We start from the raw sequence: 21,013 nt of genomic DNA, 5'->3' as shown, positions 1-21,013 counted from the left end.
CTCAAAACCAGCATACAAATGGGCATCTGGCAAAGAGGTTGGTTCTGCTGCTCCTGCCTTACTGGCTGGTAGATATGGCTCCCCTTCCTCCAGATGAAGAGTTGCGGCATCCTCAACTAGCAGATACCCAGCCACCATTACCTTGCGATTCTGTGGACAAATTGCCATTCATACAAATGAACAAGTTCTGGAGATTTCCAGTCCCCTACTGCTGATTTTAGGAACTAGTGCATCCCTTGTCTGCCCCTTTCTATATAGCTCTCCCTCTTGTTTTCTGTAACTTTTATGTGCACTGTGCTTATGGGGCCAAGCCTCAAGAAATTCATACTTCCTGTACCTGTTTGCAACAAATTTTACTGTTCTGATATTAACTTCTATCAATGGTACCACAGATGTATCTGTGGGGGCCAAGCCTCAATGAACGTGCTTCTTCCTGCTCCTTTGGTCTACAACACATTCTAATGTTGTGACATTTAATTCTCACGTTTTTAAAAAAAAAAAAAAACAGTTCTTTAAAGAAAACACTATCGTTGAACTTCTTTCAAGACAAAAGCCAAGCTTAATTAACTGTCAAAGGAGTTCAGGTCAATTTGTGTCTTCCTGAAATAAAAATAATTCAGACGCAACCTTATACAGAGCTGTCTTCCTGCAGTGGGATGGGGATGCACAACACACAAGGCAAGTATCTTAGATTAGTTAAGCTGAAATGCATCATGCAATCAATCAGTTATAAAAGGTTTTTTTATATTATTATGAGATTCAGTATATGGGACTTGTGTGTGACCACAGTAGATCCAGCACTTCTCTGACTTCTGTCTGTATGAAAATGTGTTTCCTCTGTAACTGAACTGGCTCTAGAAAGCAACACTACAAACAGGGAGGCATGGTGGCACAGAGGTCAGCACTGCTGCCTCACAACTCAGCTTACATTTATGACAAAATATTTTTGGTTCAGCATAGTTGACAGACACTTTCCTTGCCCACTTAAAAGACAACTGAACCATTACAATCCATTCAAACCTGGTTCAGTTTCTCTTTCCCTTATTGACCTCAATACATATTGTCAAATTTCTGAACCTTCCCAAGTTTTTGATGAACGTGAGGCAGTGTAAATTTAGCAAGGTCACCCATCACTATGTTAATGATTAGATTAATAAAATTTTTGCCACTCTCAATAAACAACTAGAGTTTCAGATGGCTTTGGCTGTCCCGAAGCAGTGTTTACCTTTTAACAATTTCCAATCACAACGGATGTAATACACACTTTGGAGATGAGAAAACTCCACAGGGGCTGTTCTTCTGAGTACTTTAATATAGTATGGAGTGCCACAAAAAGCAATGACCCTTTTCTTCAGGTCTTTTATTGAATAGGCTTTAACCTTCTCTATCACTAGCTGGTGAGGCACTTTATCTGTTGGGCTATGAAAAAACCGGAGACAGAGGTGTTTAGTGTTTCTAAAAACTACAGGACACCTTCTCTTCATGGAGAGATATTGAAGCCCAATATCTTAAGGATTAAATTTGATGCTTTCCCTCCCCCATTCCCACTCTTATCACTGCCATTCCTTTGGGTAAAATAGTAAACTATTAGGAGTGAATCACTGTAATGAAATTAATAATTGATGATTATTGCCTTTATGAATCTCAATTAACAGCATTACAGTGAAATACGTACTTGTCTTAAAAACTGTATATCTTCTAGTAGTGGCTGGCTTCTTATTGACGCCCGTTTCCAATAAACGCCGGGTTTGAAGAGATGTCGTGACAAATAGACGCCGGTCTCTAATAGTAGCCAGTCTTCTTTAAGCGCCGGTCTGTAGTAAACGCCGATCTCCAATGACCCACCACCTTTTTCGTACGTTAATCCTCTTTTCGTACCAACTGGGCTACCGCCCTCCTGCAAGTACCTTTTCGTGTCAAAAATGTTTTGTCGTCGGATGCTATCGAGGAAGCGAGAAAGTCAAAAAGAAATTTCTTTGTGTACATTTTACCCTTTCGTCTCCACGTCAATCATAACCCCACAGGGAGGGCAGAGGTGGCGGGAAGAACATGAAAATGCCATCTTCGACACGTTAATCCTGATAAAACTGATTACTGCGCGACAACAAGCAATGGGAGTACCTGTATTGCCATCACAAGAAGAGGAAGATGAAGAAGAACTCGCAAATAACGAAGCAATCATTACCTATTCAGACGACAAGTAGATGGTAAGTACTGTATTTTATTGTATCTTATCCAGTCTCATGTCGTAATGTATACGTATATGCGTGAGTTTGGAGCTTATTTCATTTCCTTATGTTCCGCAGGGGACTTGTTGGGCTGATGAGCGCTTTCGTGCGAAATTCGGACTGGTGCAGGTCGTTGCTGGTGGCATCATTGGCAAGAAAGTTGACGGCTACCGTACCTGTTTTTCATGCTTACGGTAGTACCGTACTGTATACTGCTTTAATAAGACCGTACTGCTGTACTGATAATTTCATTAAATCCTGAAATGTTCATCCGGTGTTGTTGCCTACATTTTGTGACCGTAAATACAGTACCATACCGTATTTTACTGCCAAATGAACCCCGTTTACCCATCACCATTCCGTCTGCAAGGCGAATAATAGCCGGTCTCCAACAACCGCAGGTCTCTTTTAAACGCCGGGCCGTCCGAATAATTTTTTGAATAACCGCCGGGGATACTATTGGAAGATATATGGTATTAAGACACTTCGATTGACAGGGAACCACTTAAATATTTGTTAATGATATTTGTTAAATGATGGATTAGTTGAAACATTTAAAACTGTGTTTAATATTGTTTTTTTTATTTTTACCATAAAGATACAACACACTTATTAAAATATTTGTGTCACTTTTTTTGAAATACAGTAAGTCATATACAAATTATTAAAAAAAAAAACGATGATAACTTTTTTTTTTAAATAGCAAATGTTACTTTTAGAAAAATAAGACATCACCACCACCACTAAAAATATAAAATGTGTAAAAATGTTAAATATGGGAATGTTAAACTGATGTTCTACTGAATTTAGAAAACAAAAGTTGTATGTGTGTGTATGTTCAGATACACAAAAAACTGACGGTGCTCGTGGGAAAAAAAAAAAAGATTCAACATTTTTGGAAATGCTTGGTGTGGCAAAATGAGAACACCAACAAGTAATGCAATTAAAAAAACATGCTTAATTAACAACAAAGAATTGGCTTCTAATTAAGAAACTGCCTTAATGCAAAGCGACTTACAACATTTGAGATACAGCTGATTACATTTTTTTTTGTCTTTCCAATTGGAGCACAGGCAGGAGAAGTGACTTGCTCATGGTCACATAGTGTCAGTGGCTGAATTTGAACCCACAACCTCAGGGAATGTAGTCTAAATCCAAAGCCTAAATATGATATTAGTGCCTCTGATATGGAAAAGCACTTGCACTTACTAAATTTGTCTGTGCTTGAGTACAATCCTCACTTCTTGTTTAGAGTAGTCTGTAACTGAGAAACTTTGACTCCTGATAGAGCGGGAGTGCTAAGAGGAATGTGGCAATTGACCCTTTTTGCAATTAGAATATTGTGGCAGCTATAATCATAGCCATAATTAATATGCAACTTGTTGTGTAGCCCTACTTCTTATTATCAAGAATAGAACTACCAGATTTCATAACTGTGTTTACCAACAAAATAAGAAATGTGTTCATTTAGCTTAAGGCAGTTATGCCCTAATCTAATAAAAACATCTAAGATACTTCTTATAACAGTTGTTAGTGGTCTGTTATGTGATACCTTATCAAGGTGATTCTTAGGAAAATTTGTCATTTATAAAAATGTTGCCAGTTCTATGGCCTGGAGAACAGGAAGTATTAAGGTGTATGCAACAGTATCAGTGTTCGGTAGGACGACACTTTGGTGTTGATGGCAGAACAGTCCACATTTTTCAGCAGGTCTCTTAGTGTTCATCAACAGGAGGCAGTCAGTTCCGTAATGTTGTTTTAGACAAAAAAACAAATGGAAGAAAGCAAGCACTTGAGGTCTAGCATTTTGATAAACATTCTGATTTTTTCCTTTTGTAGCATGTTGGTTGCTGGAGAAAGAGTTTTTGAAAATTAAATTTGTTATATCCTTATATAAGCATGCTATGGAGCAAGCTAGAAAACAATAATTATACCGTTAGCTATGTCAGTGGAGGACAGCACGATGTTTAATATTGCCTCATTACAGCTCCAGATTCTAAACTGGTACAGCAGGATTAAGGGTGTCATGCAATGGATTTGAATTTCTCATTTAGCCTTATGTTTAATTCTGTTGAAAAAAGTTCAAACCCAGGGAACATGAAACCAGACTGAGCTGGTTTCTAAAATGAATGAATTGGTGAGTGTTTAAGTCAAATACTCCTGCATACCTGAGCTTTACTCCTGTCCTATACAATCCATATGTCCACCCAGTTCTGGTTTGCAACTCATGTCGAAATTGATATACTATTCATGAATGTTTAGTCAAATACTCTATCAAAAATACAATGCCACTGACATAATTAAAAATAATTAGCAAATTGTTAAAGAAAAAAAAATGACTTCTATTTTATAGGTCAAAAAGTACTATGATTCCTTACAATTAAATGTTTTCAAGAAACAGTACTGAAGACTACATACCGAACTAAGTGTACTGTCACTTACTTTCCTTCTTCTGTCTGACATTCCTACTCTGAAGCATAAAAGACAACTGCTTGATATTGTCCTCTGTCATGAACTCCCTCTTGACTATGAAAAATATCTTGTACTTGTTGGAACTTTTCTCTGTATCAGCACAGCTGACAGGAAAGAGCAGACTGAGCAGAGCAATCTTTGGAAGGAAAAAAAAAAACTCTTTATTGTATGCCCAGCCACAAGGCATGAAAGATGATTTTTATTAAATAACACACAAACTATAAAACACTTATCCAGAATGCAGAAGGGATTTTTAAACGCCTTACTTTTTAAGAGGCATGTATGCTTGTTTTGTAGGAATCACCTCTCCTTATAGCCTCTATGACACTGTAGTTGTCCAAGAGGATTGGTCTTGCTTGGTGGTACAGATGCATACATTACTATAGCTGGATGCCGTGCAGATAAGAGATTGTAAAACACTACCGAGCCATCATGTTGTGATATTGACTTTAACTTTGTCTACTGTTTATGCGGACAACTGGTCATAGCATTCGCCCTTTTTAGAAATAGTGGATGTGCTACAAAAATGTGAGACTAAATCTTTAGTCTTAACTGAATCCTGTGCCACTTGTGCCAGAATAATGGAAACACTTGGAGTGGTTCAAAGGTAATGAACATACTAACTACAGTAGTATTAATCTGAGTCTTGAAATTCCTCTAAAGTTGTGTTAGTCATAGAATCTATATACAGTGCACCCGGAAAGTATTCACAGCGCATCACTTTTTCCACATTTTGTTATGTTACAGCCTTATTCCAAAATGGATTAAATTCATTTTTTTCCTAAGATTCTACACACAACACCCCATAATGACAATGTGAAAAACGTTTGAGGTTTTTGCATTGCATAGCATTCTGTGCATTGTTACAATGTTGCTTTTCTTGCTGATTTATTACAGTACCGATTTTTCAAATGTTAATTTTCTCCCTGTGCTTAAAAATCATTAAAAAACCGGCCTGATTATGCGGTGTATGGTACGCCGCGGGTTGGCTAGTGATCATAATTAATACCAACACATGATTAAGCATGTGGATGGTCATATATGTATGTGATACCAGTCTGTTTCCCATCCTGTTATACTAAGGCCATATGTAATGAGAAATGCTGAGAAAAGGGTAAACACTTTGTCTCAAACCATCAGGGTGTCAGCTTTGCAGACACATGGGACTCACAAAATGAGCGACAGAGTTTTGGGGAATATTTAGTAAATGGCTCTGTCTAAAGTGGGTTCACTTCCTATGTTTAGATGAGCTACTCCTATGCCCCAGCTAGATTAAAATCTCGGACTTTCAGATGTAATCTACAATTCTATACTGCAATTATACCTCAATTAGAATGAAAACACATATCATCTTACCTTATTTGCCTTGCACACCCCTTTACTATTCATGTTTTATCAGTGAAATGGCTGGTTCCTGTTGTTACACATAATACCACACAACCATCATGACGTGTCCTTAGGCTGTGCCTACTGTCTTGCAATTCCCATTTTAAAACATTGTAAATGTGAACACTTAAAAGACAGGTAAAGCATTGTTTAATGTAGTTCCATACATCACTAGTTGTTTTGCTCTTGTTTCTTTCAAATAAAAGGAAGTTTAATATTTACCAGTACCAGGACACCAAACTTCAACGTAAAGCAGTGCTACGTTGGAGTTACACCAACATGGAATAATAATTTTTCACATCTTGTGAGAATTCAATTGCATGCATTTTAAACAGGCACGGTAGACAACTGAAATATTGTGTATTATACTTCCATTTATAAATGCACAAAGGTTAAAATGAATTCCTCTATGGCTTGTTAGTTCCACCAACTTTATTAAATACATGTGGAATCCCAGTGTAATGAAATTCATGGGACCATAATATTATTTTGTTATAACAGAAATTTCATTATAATGAATATGGGGAAAATACATATACTACTGTGACTGGGGTCGCCAACGATTTGCCAGCTCTAACAGCAGCAGTGCAAAGACAGCTCCGAAGCAGCTCTGTGGCATCTGGTGAACAGTTAGCCAAGGGCAAAGTAACTGGTTGTCCTCTGTGGGATCAGACTTGCCTTGTAACATATTTGCTGCACGATGTTTACAACATTTAATTGACTTTGACCTGCTCCTCCTCGTACTTCTCTGGTCTGCCACATGTTTGTCAGTGTCACGGCCCCTATCTTGTGTGTGGAAATAACAGCTGCTATTTTGAATGAAGCCTTGAGACTATAACTGCATAGAGAAGGCAGATAAGAAGTACAGTACATCTACAGAATTTTCCTTGGAAACCTTGACTCACCTTATTGTGTATCGTGCAACTAACTCTGTGACCCATGCCTGTAATATATATGTATGTATGTAATTATATATATATATAATTCTAAAAAAAATTTGGGACGAGACAAGACCTTTTGGACGACACTTTCAAATCCCGCGACAACACACTTCAGAAAGACACTTTCACGTCCGCAACTCACGCAGCACGTCAAGTCATATCATACTGACATCCACGTCAGACATACTTGAAGAGAGACACTTTCACATCCCACGACACAGAACAAAGAGCAACTTAAAAAAAATGAAAAGTTAAAGATGACACTCCACGATTAATCGAAGCAGAAAGAGCGGCGCAACGAAAAGAAACACAAAAGCGCTGGTCAGAAAAGACTGCAAATTCTGAAAAAAAAAAGGAATGCAAGCAAAGACTTAGTGAAGAAGAAAGATCTGTGCGTTGAAACGACACCAAAAAGCGATGGAGAGAAAAAAATGCACAAAAAAAGCAATAAAGAAAAGTAATACTCTATTGAAGAATTTTATCCCAAGGAATATCAACAGAACAAATAAGTACACGGGCAATCCTAGCAGCGAGAAAAGATGGAAGTCAAACAAATTAACGTGAAAATAGTTGATCAGTTACATGGCAAATTGATTAAATGCGTATCAATAGACTATGCTGAAACTGTTGGTGGTGATAGTGCGGAAGTTAAAAACATCAACTTACAATATCCCACAGAATATCTACAAACATTAACACCGTCCTGTCTCCCACTGGCCAAAGTATAGTTGAAAGAAGAATGCATCGTAATGTTATTGTGTAATTTATTCATAAGTGATGGGCTATGCAATGGGACAAGATTAGGTATATTGAAAATTGGTACAACAATTCTAACATGTAAAATTTTAACAGGTGACAAGAACGGTAATGTAATACATATTCCGCGAATAACATTAGACACAAAAGGAGATGTTGATATACCATTTGTATTAAAACATTTACAGTTTCCTGTGAGAATAGCTTTTGGAATGACAATTAACAAATCCCAAGGATGAACATTTGAAAAAGTAGGTTTATTTTATAAGAGAGAAAGAAACAATATTCACTCATGGCCAGTTATACGTTGCAGTATCACGATGTAAGACCAAACAAGGAATCAAAATTCAGTGCAGTCTTGAAGAAAAATGAATTCCAAATATTGTTTTTACTGAAGTTTTAAAGTAAAAGTGAACATAATGCATATGTAACAATTATCAAGAAAAAAAAAAGAATCTCTTTAACATACATATGTATAAAAACACAGCACTTCTTGAATTGCAAAAAATAATAATAAAAAAATATAAAATTCTATAATGAAACCATGTGGTTCCAAATCTGTTTAGCTGTGTAAATCACACTGGTAGCTTACAAATATTCACTCTATATACAGGTTTCAGATTTACAAAACCCCTTTGTTATTTCATGAGTTGTTTCTATGTCAAAGTTTAAGAGAAAAAGAGCACAAAAGGGTGAAACAAGGGATGCTAGTCAACTGCATACAACCTTATGCAGAATTTATTAAGCTTGGAAAATCATGGAGGTTTAGATCTCTAAAAGGCATATTCTGTCCATCCTTTTTTCTCAAAAAAAACAAACAGGCTTCCACTAAATTAATCAAACACACACCCTCCAAATTATAGGTTAAGTCAGAACAGGTCAAATTAATTTAAGGAAACCACAGATCTCCCAACACCAGCCTTTTCACTTCAAAAGTCTCTTTTTATCTCTCTAGCAATCCTAATTTAGAAGGCTCACCCGCTGCAGGTTTCCGAGTCTTCTTATTTACACTTGCCAAATCTTAGCTGGACATATTTCTAATATTTCAAATACTCAACATGTGCTGCTTTAAAAAATAAGATTACAAACAAAACAACAACAACAATAAATAACTGAAAATAAGAGTACATAGGTCTCTGCTTAAATTAACCTAACTCACTCAAAGCATTGATAGGTGTATTTCAAGGCCAGTTCTATCCCAAAGCCACTAATCAAACTGGAAACTGGAGTGATCTAGAGATGATACTTCTCATTATGGGTGGTTAGGAGGTACCTCTTGAAACTTAGCCTGTGTCCTAAAAATATGAAAATCCAGATTGTTGTCTTTGTTGGTTTGGGTCAGTCTGCTTAGTATCTATTTGCCATTATGCAAATATAACGGGGTAGTGGTTTTGATGCAACTGGATAACAATTTACCTTTAGCATAAAGAAAAGAAAATCTGTTCACTAGAGTCCTATCCTATGGAGGAATTTTTTGGACAAAATTTTTAAAAATAAATACGCAAATAATTTACATGCATTGGAGCGGCCGGAGACAGGTGCATGGCCTGCTGTGTCCCTGGGATGTCAGGTAATAGCAGTAAAGGAAACGAGCTAGAAAAGGTTGATTGAGCCTGTTGGTTGGCTTATCATGTATTCTCCTCAGCATGAGGATAATGGTGAACTGAAGAGATGTCAGTTTTTTTGAAGGAAGCATTAAGTTAAAGGATGGATTACTGCCTAGGATATTAAACTTGTTATATGGTTAAATTTATTGATTATTTATTGGACATTTTAACCTCCACCAGCACACATTTTTATTGGAATTATTTATTCAATTATTTATAATGGAAGGAGTACCTGCACTGTTTGCATACTGTTTGAGACTGTTAAAAATATAAGCACTATCGCACATTTGCACCTTACTCTTGTTGTTAACTGGCCTCTCATCCCAGGCATATTATCAATATTTCCAAATGCAAGTTTTATCAGGTTGCTGGAGCTAACAGAAACGAAAACTAATTTTCACAAGTCAAACTTGAGAATGTGGACTCTAGCAAATACTTCTTTTTGATTGGTGACTCATCAGTAGAAGGGATGCACAAAATTTTGACTGTGCACATCCATGGTGAATATGTTTGAAAGAAAATATTAGGCAGACCTAACTTTCAAAAGTCTTTCAAAAGTCTACATGTGAAGGGTCTACAACACTTGATGGATGAAGATTAAGTGCATTGTACAGACAATTCACCAATGAATAAACTGGACTTGCTAGAAAGGTGAAAAGAAATGGTGGTTAAGAATCATTTCACTTTCTTTGTAAACTTGTGTCAGTTTAAAAATTGAAAAGGATGAAACCATCTTGCAAAAAAGAAACATTTTTTAAAATTACACAATGATAACATAGCAGCTATTTGGTGGCCATGCTCTTAATTGGATGATTGACTACACTGTTGTTCCTGAAGTAACAACTACACAGAAAAATCCATCTGATCAATGATAAAAAGGTGCTATACAATGTCTAGTGTCAACCAAACGGTGGTCTCCCAGATACACCACTCCTCACACTGCTTCTCTGGGTTTTCCCAATGCATTCCCAAGAATCAAATTCTGCTACAAATAGGGAGTGGGGGATGGGAGGTTGGAAAGTGCAGTGCATAACTAAAATAGAATGCTGAAAACATTGACTCACTGGCATTATTTCTCTTGTACACCCAAAGGAGACATGACACCTCCAAGAAAATATCTTTAGTGCAAGTTTTCTGTGCAAGGCATTTGCTTTCAATTATGAATACTTCTACAAATGTCGACAACTACCATCTACAAAGAGAGCACCTGTTTAACTGAAGCATAAGGGCACATCTGCATTAAAGATATCTTTCTGACTGATCCTTTTCTGATTCTTACATGCAGTAGACAGGATGTAATAAGGTGAACAATATAACCTATTATTTGATTACTTTAAATTAGCACCAGGCCCACATGAAGAACTCTTTCCAATTATATAGAAGCTAATGACTATACACCTACTATCTGACAATCAAAGAGCTGGCTTATCGTTGTAAAGTCAGAGCACCAGAATGATGTCAGAGATGCTGAAAAATATTGCCATCTAAGAACAAGCGGCAAATAACATGAAAAACCATGCAGATACAGGAAAAATTTGCAGATTCCACATAGACAGTGACCACGTAAGAGATCTGAAACCAAGAGGCTGGATCCATTAACCATCAGCACTAATCACCATGCCACTCCAGAAAACACCAGTTAAACCTAAAATAAATAAGAGTTCTTGATAACAAAAAAGTTGAATAAAAATTTGGATTTGCAGGTAAAATGGTTGATTTTTGACATTTTTAGATAGGAAATAAAAGAAATTCTGATGCAAGGCAGGAGTACATAACGCATTACTCTGCCACAGTATCTTCAGTCTTCAACATTTTTTCGTATATAAAAAACACAGTAAAATGTGAAAAGCCCATAAATAAATAGTCATGCAAAACTAGATCTAGAAAGAGAGCTGAATGTATCGCACTTCAATCCCAAACCAGTTACTACAGTATGTGGCTTTGATATGCACTGATAATGCAATACATGGCATATTAAAACTCAGCTTGACACTGGAATGCATTCTCAGACCTGCCCTCTGTAAAGGGTACTGGAAATATACAATACCAGTAGAACATAAAAGACTGCATCCAGTTATGAGAATAATGTATACATTTCAACATTCTTTCTGTTCATTCCATTTCTTCCATAAACCAAAGACTAGTAATTAGGCTATTTGAACATACGTGTGGAAGGGTGTGCACTCTGTGGACTCTCTCTCCTTGGTCCCTGCCAGTATGGACTCTAGCTAAACTAGATCCAAATTCACTGAAGAGAGATTATTCAGAATCTATCTGGTTTCAACGTACCTCTATACTAACACAGTAAGTCTGGTAAATAAACAGATGGGTTAAAATTTTTTGTGTAGTTAATTTCCTTCAAAATTAATAATAGAACCTTTTATTTTTATAACACCTGGCCATGCTAACATTTCACAAATAGTCTAAAAGATAAAATGAGAACACAAGAACAGAAATGGCTCAATAAATAATACTGGATAAAAGGCCAATATCAAAGCATCTAACAGCAAATAAAAGATGAAACACATAATTCTAAAATTAGAACAAAAAAGGCATAAAATACAAAGTGCTAAAAGTTAATAAACATAACAATTTTCAATAAAGAATAACAATACAAGGACCTGGACAGAGGAGATGAATGCATAGAAAGGCCGAGAATATCACTGAAAGTTAAAGCTTTCCTGAACAGATATGTTTTGGTTCCTTTTAAAAGAATTCATTAAGTCAGTACACCTACTTATTTCAGAGAATAACTGTAAAGTCTGCGTGCAAAAGAACCAAATCCTACATCACCAACAGAGCATAAGTTATTTTGAAACATAATACAAACTGTACTTAAATTTCCAGAAGCAGTTACCAAGTTATTAAAATTATTTAAATGTTTCTGAACTTTTGTGAACTTGTTCACCTATTCTCTATTTGTTTTCATACAATAAAGAAAGTGCCTACTGTTGTTGCCATCATGTTTCTCTGTATGAAATCTCAGTTTTCAGTAGGCCAATTCCATTTAAACCTGGTAACCCTAATCCACCAAGAAAACTTGTCAGGAGAGTCCATTGAGCTATCTAGAATATAGTGTGCAATCCAACTTTTTTAAATCCTCCTTTGAAAAAGCACTCAAGGTCTATCTTAAAACCAAAAACATTTCTTGGTACTTGAATTACTGATTAACCTACTGTTTCAATTTTAAGAGGTTATTTCAATTTATACAGAGTATATTTTACTCTTTTTCTTGTTTCTGAGAGCAAAACTGATCCCCAATACAATTTATTGAAATAATGGCTTGATGGAACTTCTGTCACACCAGCTCACCCATCATGAAGCCTGAAATTGTCCAAGATTAATTATATTATCTTTTCAACAGTAAAAGTAAAAGTAAAAAAAAAAAAAAAAAAACAAAGCAAAAACTCACTTATCTAAAAATGAGTAAACAGTAAACAACAACACTTCATTCTACGCAATTATTACATCACTTGAACTGGAATCTACCATCTTTGAAAGCTACTTCAATCACAGCAAACCTATCTGGGATTCATTTGAAATATTTGGTATTCTACAATGCTATTAAAAATATTTTATATACTCTACTATTTTTGTAATTACTTTCTATTATTACTTTTATTTTTAGATTTCACTTTATTGCAACAAAAATTTCATAACTCCAATCTCACTAAAGAAAAATTCAAAAGTTTCCAACTTTCTAATGAGCCAAGTCTCTGAATACACCTAAATGTTACTGCATGTATATAGTTTCTAACTTGGTTGTTTATGACTAAGAAAATGAGAAAAAAAAATCTAATTCTTTGGAAAAACCATGACTAAACAAAGAAAATAAAATAACCTATAAGATTATTAGTATGAACCGACCAGATATTACTGTAGTTCTGGAGGCTAATATTGATGAAAGTCTGATGCAAGGCCATTTAAAGCCCCTAGTTAGCACCAGGATCGTGCATTCAATCTTACAAGATGCAGGCCAGTGAAGACTAAACAGAACAGTTATGTACTCACTGCTGTGATTGGAGCGAAGTTAACAGATTAAAAGGGGCATCTGCAAGTTGAGAGTTACAGAGTTCAATACAGGATGAGATGAAAGCATGGCTGGACTTCTAGGTACATGAAAGGGATATGAATGAGCAAACATGGGATATGCTGTGGTGGAGGCAAGATGAAGGTATCATAGATTCAGCACATAGAGTGAATAAAAATGAAAATGAGTGAATAATTTAAACTCTGCTTAATATTTTGGCCATTTATGCTATTTTTATTTAACTGGCTATAACTTTATTAGTCTTCACTCAATATTCATGTTCTAACCCTCAAAATAAAGGTCAGACATTTAAATTCTTTCAGAATTTCTGAAACATGTATGTTGTACACGTTAAAGCAGAATATGTTGCAACATGCAGTAATGTCTTTACCAAAAATGAACTTTGAATGTTTTTATTTCCATAAGTGGTGGAATAAGCTTTCAAATACTACAAAAGTGTCAGTGAATGTGTCATGAATAACCAGAAATAAAAGTGTTAATAAATATAAAGTAATATGCCTAGTTTTCTTGTTTTGGAGCAATGCAAAAAAACACACAAAAAAAGGATTCTTTTACTCCACTTTTGCTATTTCCAAATAAGTATTCCATAGCAGACATATTCATTATTGAAGACCCCTGGCCTATGTATCATACAGAAGGGCAGATCTTACTCGGTCAGAATACAAGGCCAGGTGAGGAGGCAGATATTGTTGTTATAACAGCTTAGCCATCTTTAAAAGAAGAAAGACAAACATTGCAATTGGTAGCAGGGCATGCAATACGGACTTTTAATGGCAAAAAGCTGGTTCAGTCACTGCTATAAAGTACAATCATCTTCTGTAGTTTTCTAAAATTGTGCATTACTGTCAAATCCCTCTGTCTGAGCCAAAACAATGGGTCGGAGTTTATAGGTTAAACGGAAATTTAGTACATTAGTGTTGTGTGGTAGAACGGTAAAAAAAAAAAAAAAAGTACAAAACAGTGCCTGCACCTAACTGTTCTTTCCAGGGATTTCTTCTTCTTCTCACATTCCAAAGATACGCAGGTTACTGTCATGGTGACTGCAAATTGGAGTGGGTTGGTTTCTGCTTTGTGAATGATGTAAATGAGAGAAGCTACAGCTCCCCTGTGAACCTATATATGAAGCAGCTCACAGAAATAAATTAACTTATTTCAAGTGTCCAGATTCATTTGAAATTGTTCCACTTAAAGGAACAATTTAAAAAAGGATAATGACCAAAGAGAGTGCATGGGTGTAATTGAAATCAGTATTACTATACAACAGGTGAATCAGACTACTCAACACACACACGCACAACAGCATGAGCCTCAGAACAACACTTGTTGAATATTTTTCATCACTACATAACTCACAATACCCTCAAAACATGCTTAACAAATACAGTTTTAAACTTTCGAAATCTCTACAGTCAACACCTAACCAAGGTAACAACAAAGGGAAGCGAGGAGAATTAGACTTGGGTAACTAACACCACACCCTAGGTTTGCCAAACACTGATGTTGTTAATAAAGTACACCAGAAATATCAGAAAAAAAGTTCCTGTAAAGATCTGAAATAAAGCAACAGAAAACTTTTATATGACAAACTATTAAATCAAACAAAATGCAAAAGAGTAATGCCCAAAATAAATACACACAACAATCTAACCAGACATGTTAGAATAAAAAAACAATGCAAAAGCAAAGCATAATGTGGTTAAATTGCTTAAGTGAAATCTCCCAAATTGCTCTTTAACTGTCCCAAGAAGGCTTGAACTATCCCAGTTGTTAAGTCAAAGGGAGTTATCCAAATACAATTAGTTTTATTTAGTCCCAACATTCTGCAGTGAAAACATTGTTTCAATAAAAATTTGATATATGCCCAACATTCATAAATGACATTGCAAAATGGTCTAAGCATTATAATTTTTGACGTCCTTGTACATGTCCACAAAGCACAGGAGTTAAAGAAGTTAAAGTTTTAAAAACATTCACAAAGTAATGTTAGGTAAGAAATGAGTTCAGAATATCTTTGCATTTTGCTACAAAACAGCAAGATGCAAGCAGCTTACCAAAAAATAAAAAGAAAGTTTCCTGACAGAGAGCAGCCAAGTTGCCTTTCCCTTTATTATATTTGACAGAAAATGGAGATGCTTAGAAGGTACCATCTAATATTAGGTCTATTTTGAAAAATTTACGAATGTGTCCATGTTATTTAATCTCAATTTTAAAACTACTTAATCTAATTCGGGGCATGGGAGACTGCAGTCTATCCTATCAGCACTAGGTGCAAGGGAGGAGACAGTTATGAACAGGATGCCAGACCATTGCCAGGTCCACTCAAAAATCATACTGGGGCCAATTTAGAGTTAATTAAAATGTAATCTTTAGGATTAGAGTACCAAACAGGAAGCCCACACTATCATGAGGACAACATACAAAATCCACACAAACAAGGAATGAACACGGTTTCAAACCTAGAATCCCAAATCCATAAGGCAGCAGCACAAACCTCTTGCAACAGCAATAACCACTGTACTACTCTACTGTATCACCCCAATATTATAGTACAAAATTAGAAAAAAATAACTGAATTATGGCAAGGCAGCTTGAGAAAGAACTAATTATTTGATCATCATTTCAACAATGTTCACAAAAATAAGTAATATATTTTCAGGGTTGTGGCATCTCTATATCCATGATTGGAATCATACTCTGCTATGATAAATGCAGAAACCAATTCATACAACAGATGAGCAAATACCACTACAGGAGTTACAGTTGCAAGTTACACAAATACAAACTTTCAAAGGAAACACTTTAAAGCATCCAAGTATCCAACATAGCATACAATTATTTTATGTCCTAATATGTGAAGGACATCCTATTGATTCCTTGATCCAAAGAAAGCATTGTTTTGATAACAAAATTACTATGGTGTGCTATACAGGCACTGAACAGCAAAAAAACTGATGTTTTAGTTTTGTTCACCTTGAGCCAGCAACGCACTACATAATTTTATGTCAGAGAGCATGTCACAATTAGTTGGAGGATCTTTTTGCCTTGAAGATGTTAACTTAAACAATTAAATTTCACAGGGGAGGACAGATTACACAACTACCTCATGACTTTTCAGCATGTGTTCCAATTTTCAAAGCACTGTCAGTTTACAACAATTTTAACAGCCAACTGACTCACTGCCCGACAGTATCAGTAACTGTATAAATGTTTTCCAGGTATGGAAATTTCAGCTGCAGTCTTAGCCTATTATTTTCCTTTATCCATCCTGGTGTGATATGACAAACATAAAACATTGAACACATAAGACTCTCTGCTGTATGCACGGCCCAAAATACACACTTTCCTTTGTCTCTCATGGCCACAACATATGCATTGTACTTTCAAATGGACACTCATTGGTTGACAGCACTCACACATACACAAATACAATTTAAGACTAGTACATGACTGAAGTTACACCAAGACTGCCCCAAAATGCTAAGATTATGTAAATGAAGGCCACAACTGAAAATACTACAAAAGTCATGAAGTGTAACAGTGCCATAAGATGAAGATCTACATGCATACCATGCCCAAGATCTTGTTTAAACTGTGCATTCCAGACCAACATATCCCTAACACAGCATGCCCTGAGAAGAACACAGCAAGTGTTTACTTATTATAAAGATGCAATCACAGGACTGCAGTGGTGAACTTTGTGTCAGCACTTAAGTTGAGTGTTTTAGGTAATATGTCTTGTGAACTGAACTGAGACAGTTACAATTGAATAGTAACTCTAAAGTGTACAGGTCTGCAAACTTTACACTGCTCACAGCAGCATGAAGACTGACTGAAAAGTTGAGAATAGTAAGCTACCTCCTTGTACACAAAGAGAAAAGTTGTGAATTTGTAGATAGGTTTGCTCCTCTTACACAGGCATCTAATGAAAAAAACAAAAATTCTTCAAGGAGGTGTAGCATACTCTTTTCTTCAGGGGCAGCTGCTCTATGGAGACTAAAGTCACCCTTTTAATGCATTAACATTTTTGTTTTCCTCTTAAGTGGGCACATCTGATCATCTTTCATTCAACAGTCTTCTGATGGACTGTGGCCCTGTACAATGGCTGGCACCTGCTGCCAAGATAAGCTCAGTCCCCTGAGACCCTGAAATGAATTAAGCAAGTTTAACAATGTATGCAAGTATGACTGTATATACATGGCAAAATGTAACTGACCAGCACAAGTAGTGTATAGCTCCCAAAATATATATGTACATAAAGAATATGACTGCCTTTATGCAATAACCAGTCACATATTATGCAGATATGGAATTACAATCAGACAGGTGACAGATTTTGGAATTAATGCAGTTATTGCAGGAAATTGACACAGTCAGTGTATGTCAAGTTAATAATTTGGTCCAGTATGAGTGTATGCTGTGATGCACAGGCATCAGATCCAGAATTTGTTAGCCTGGGCCCAGTGGTGCTGGGATTGGTTTTAGCTCCCTGTGACCCTAACCTCAACAAACAGGTTACAACAAAACATGGAAAGAGTAAAAGAAACAAATGACAACAGGTAGAAAAATAAAAAGAAACAGGTTTCAGCTACCACACCCCTCTTTACAAAACCCACTATCAATTTCACTCTGGCACACATTCTTTTTTGAGTTTGAAGATGAAAATATATCCATATCTATATAGGTTAGCAATCTGCTACCTTTATCTGTAATGTGGACTCAATGCCCATGCTGGTTTAACAGACATGTCAAGACTCTCTTAACAACCTAAAATGTTCCTTATAGTAATATGTGTAGAATATGTTTCATGCATGAATGTGGTCAAGAATGATCTGCTTTTTGTATGCCAAGAAAAACAAGTAAAAATGAATTTCAGATATTTTAGCACTTGTCATTTGTGATCTGAACACAAAAAAAGTTAACTGAACAAAAATCAATTTGTGCTTTACAACTATAACTGTCTGCCTCAAGTGAAGTAAATGCCAACCTTTAAAAAACCCAAAACTTCTTGACTTTAAAAACTAAAGCTTCCATCCAAGAGCAAATAAGAGCAGCCACTGATTTGAGAGTATCTGCACCAGAAGGTGCAATTCAGGAGCCATGGCTCGGTACTGAAGAGTAGCACTGTTGGAATTTCTTGATGTTTATGCCAGTTACTCAGGAACTTATTTAACAAAACTAATATAGGATGTTTCAAGAATAAGAAACCTAACAAGGCTTCAAATTGGAATCACCAGTCACTGTACCAGAGTACAAACCTAAATAAAATTCCACTCAGGAACACACTAATGAAATCATAATACTCTACAAACACACTGATGACGTTCAGCACGTAAAAGAAAGACACCGTGTATCAGAGGCAAAAGTGCATGTCATGCTTTTCGGGGTACTGAAGGACATCGCGACCACCCGTGCCCTTAATCGGGTCGGATTCTACGCTCTTCTTTGTACCGACGGTAAGACTGCAGTTTCGCGCCGTTAACAGTTAACTGGTTCAATTATTTGCACTTGGCTGTGGTTCATCACGTCGCAGTGGTCGCTCACCGTTGACTGTGAGAACTGTGGTGTACGCGGAATAGAAAAAGGAGCACACTAAACCTGAAGACTGGCAAAATAAGACTAATATATACAACTTTCATAAATGGTATGGTGAACCAATCTTAATGTAGCATCCTTTACTGTACCGCTCATTTAGACGACAGTACCGATAAATACGGTCATTTTTCACCATATCTTCTTGGTATGGATTACCATTCAAAAGCAAGGCAAATGTACTATACATATACTTTTTTTTTTTTAAAAAAACAACACTCGCCGCGTGGAAACTATATATCCTTATGTTAAATATATATGGCAAATTAAGTAAGCAAGCATGGCCAAAGTAAGAAACGACCCAGTTAACTTACGTGGTCTAGAAAACCCAATTAAATGATCACCTAAAACCGAAGCAATTCAAAAAAACATGCCAACAAATGGGGTATATGCAAGGAGGTTTATTTATAGAAAAAAAAAACAATAAGCAAATAACGCAATGAATGGCACAGATAACATTTGCCTTTCAACGTGAGCACCTGATACTTGTATGTACTACTGGCACTGATCTCCAGGAGTTAAACATTAAAACACAGAAGAACCTGGAATTGGGTCCGTTAACTGTCGCTCCGAAGCACGCAAATCGACTTCGAGCAAGACAATCCAAGTCATTTCCACACAGGTGTTTATGCATTATGCCTTCGTTCAATTTTTGGAAACCGGTACAAGGCTTTATGAAAAACATGCCGCCGCACCGGCTACCGGAGGCTTGGCACATGTGAGTTGAGATGATTATTACTGCATCGCGGCTGACGCTCGGTTACATAAGATCTACGGGCACAGCCATCCTCTATGACTGAAATAAATCGCTCGGAAAACGTGTATAGCAGGTGTAATTAGAAAACCTTTTGAACTTAGTGTGATTCGCTCATCTGAGAAGCTGAGAGTACTTAATGCCTCCGCTCCACCTTTCACAAACTTGAGCAATATTCCCGCAAAAGAAACACATTTTCACAGGGGAGGGGGCGGGCACCGGCACCCCACCTCACCAAGGTCGCCCGTTGCAAGGACCTATTGGGAAACTGAAATCACTTTAGTCCCAGCGTTGCCAACTGTGTTTTGACAATTTAAGCAAATAACTTCGCAACTTTCTCAAAGGGTTCTTCTTCTTTTTAATATGGAGATGTCTGCGCAGGCCTCTCTACCTGTACCGATGCAAGGTTAAAAAAAACGCCGCAACACTGCAGGGACTCATTTTCTCGGAACTAGCAGACGCGCACAGGCTTCGGCTCCAGTCCATACGTCCTAAGCGCTGCAATGCTCGACCGCAGTGTAATAGATGCGGGATGTAAACATTGCAACACGGAAAACAAGGAGGGGCTCGCAGCTGGCACAGTAGAGCCAGAAAGAGCAGAAACTGAGCAAGGAAATTGAGAAGGTAGAAAAATTGTATTTCGAAACCACACAGCCGAGTCCCCACCCCACAGGCTGAAAAATTCAGAAAAATCAGCTAGGCAGATGCATGGGGTACTTACCTGCTTGTTAGTCTGCAATCATTTTATTCCATCATCGCTCTCATTATAATCCCTTCCCACCTCTCTTTCATATTGTTAGTGCATTGTTGAGATCTTGAGCTGTTCCTGCAAAATGGTACATTCCGCGGATTTCACCACTTTGCCCGAAAACAAAAGGTGCAAAGCCTGCATACCGCACTGCTACACGCTTTTTACTTTAAGGGTCGACCATATTTAAGCTATTAATTTATATCTGACTTCCTCAAAATTAGTGCATTTCTTCCAGTGTGTGAAACCTGAGCTGTTCCGAGGTCTCGCCGCACAGTGTCCTTGCCGCAATTCACCCCTTTCAAATTACTGGGTTGACAGATCTGGCTCGCAGTATTGTTGAGCGTTTACCGTAATTACCGAAGTAAATTGGCAGCTACCCCTTAACCTCCCAATGTCATTTTTTGAGAACATCAAAATGTCCAGTAAATGTGGGAGAGGTCAGTATTCTCGTGTGAAAACGCATCAGAAATATAATTTC

The 21,013-nt window shown here is 36.8% G+C and overlaps 1 protein-coding gene across 3 annotated transcripts in view; it reads right to left on the bottom strand.

Annotated features, from left to right (window-relative positions):
- Positions 1-20,779, bottom strand: part of rnf44 (ring finger protein 44) — a 170,706-nt gene extending 149,927 nt beyond the window's left edge. For 2 of the 3 annotated variants that reach the window (XM_039776484.1, XM_039776482.1), the window contains exon 1: positions 20,506-20,779. The gene's annotated coding sequence lies outside the window, so the exon portion shown is untranslated. The remainder of the gene's footprint in view (positions 1-20,505) is intronic. The other variant, XM_039776485.1, reaches the window with a different exon arrangement.
- Between the last annotated feature and the right edge of the window lie 234 nt (positions 20,780-21,013).

This window comes from Polypterus senegalus, chromosome 13 (genome assembly GCF_016835505.1).
Source record: "Polypterus senegalus isolate Bchr_013 chromosome 13, ASM1683550v1, whole genome shotgun sequence".
Lineage (NCBI taxonomy): Eukaryota > Metazoa > Chordata > Cladistia > Polypteriformes > Polypteridae > Polypterus > Polypterus senegalus.
Note: the sequence above shows the minus strand (reverse complement) of the source record. Positions and strands in the feature narration are given on the sequence as shown.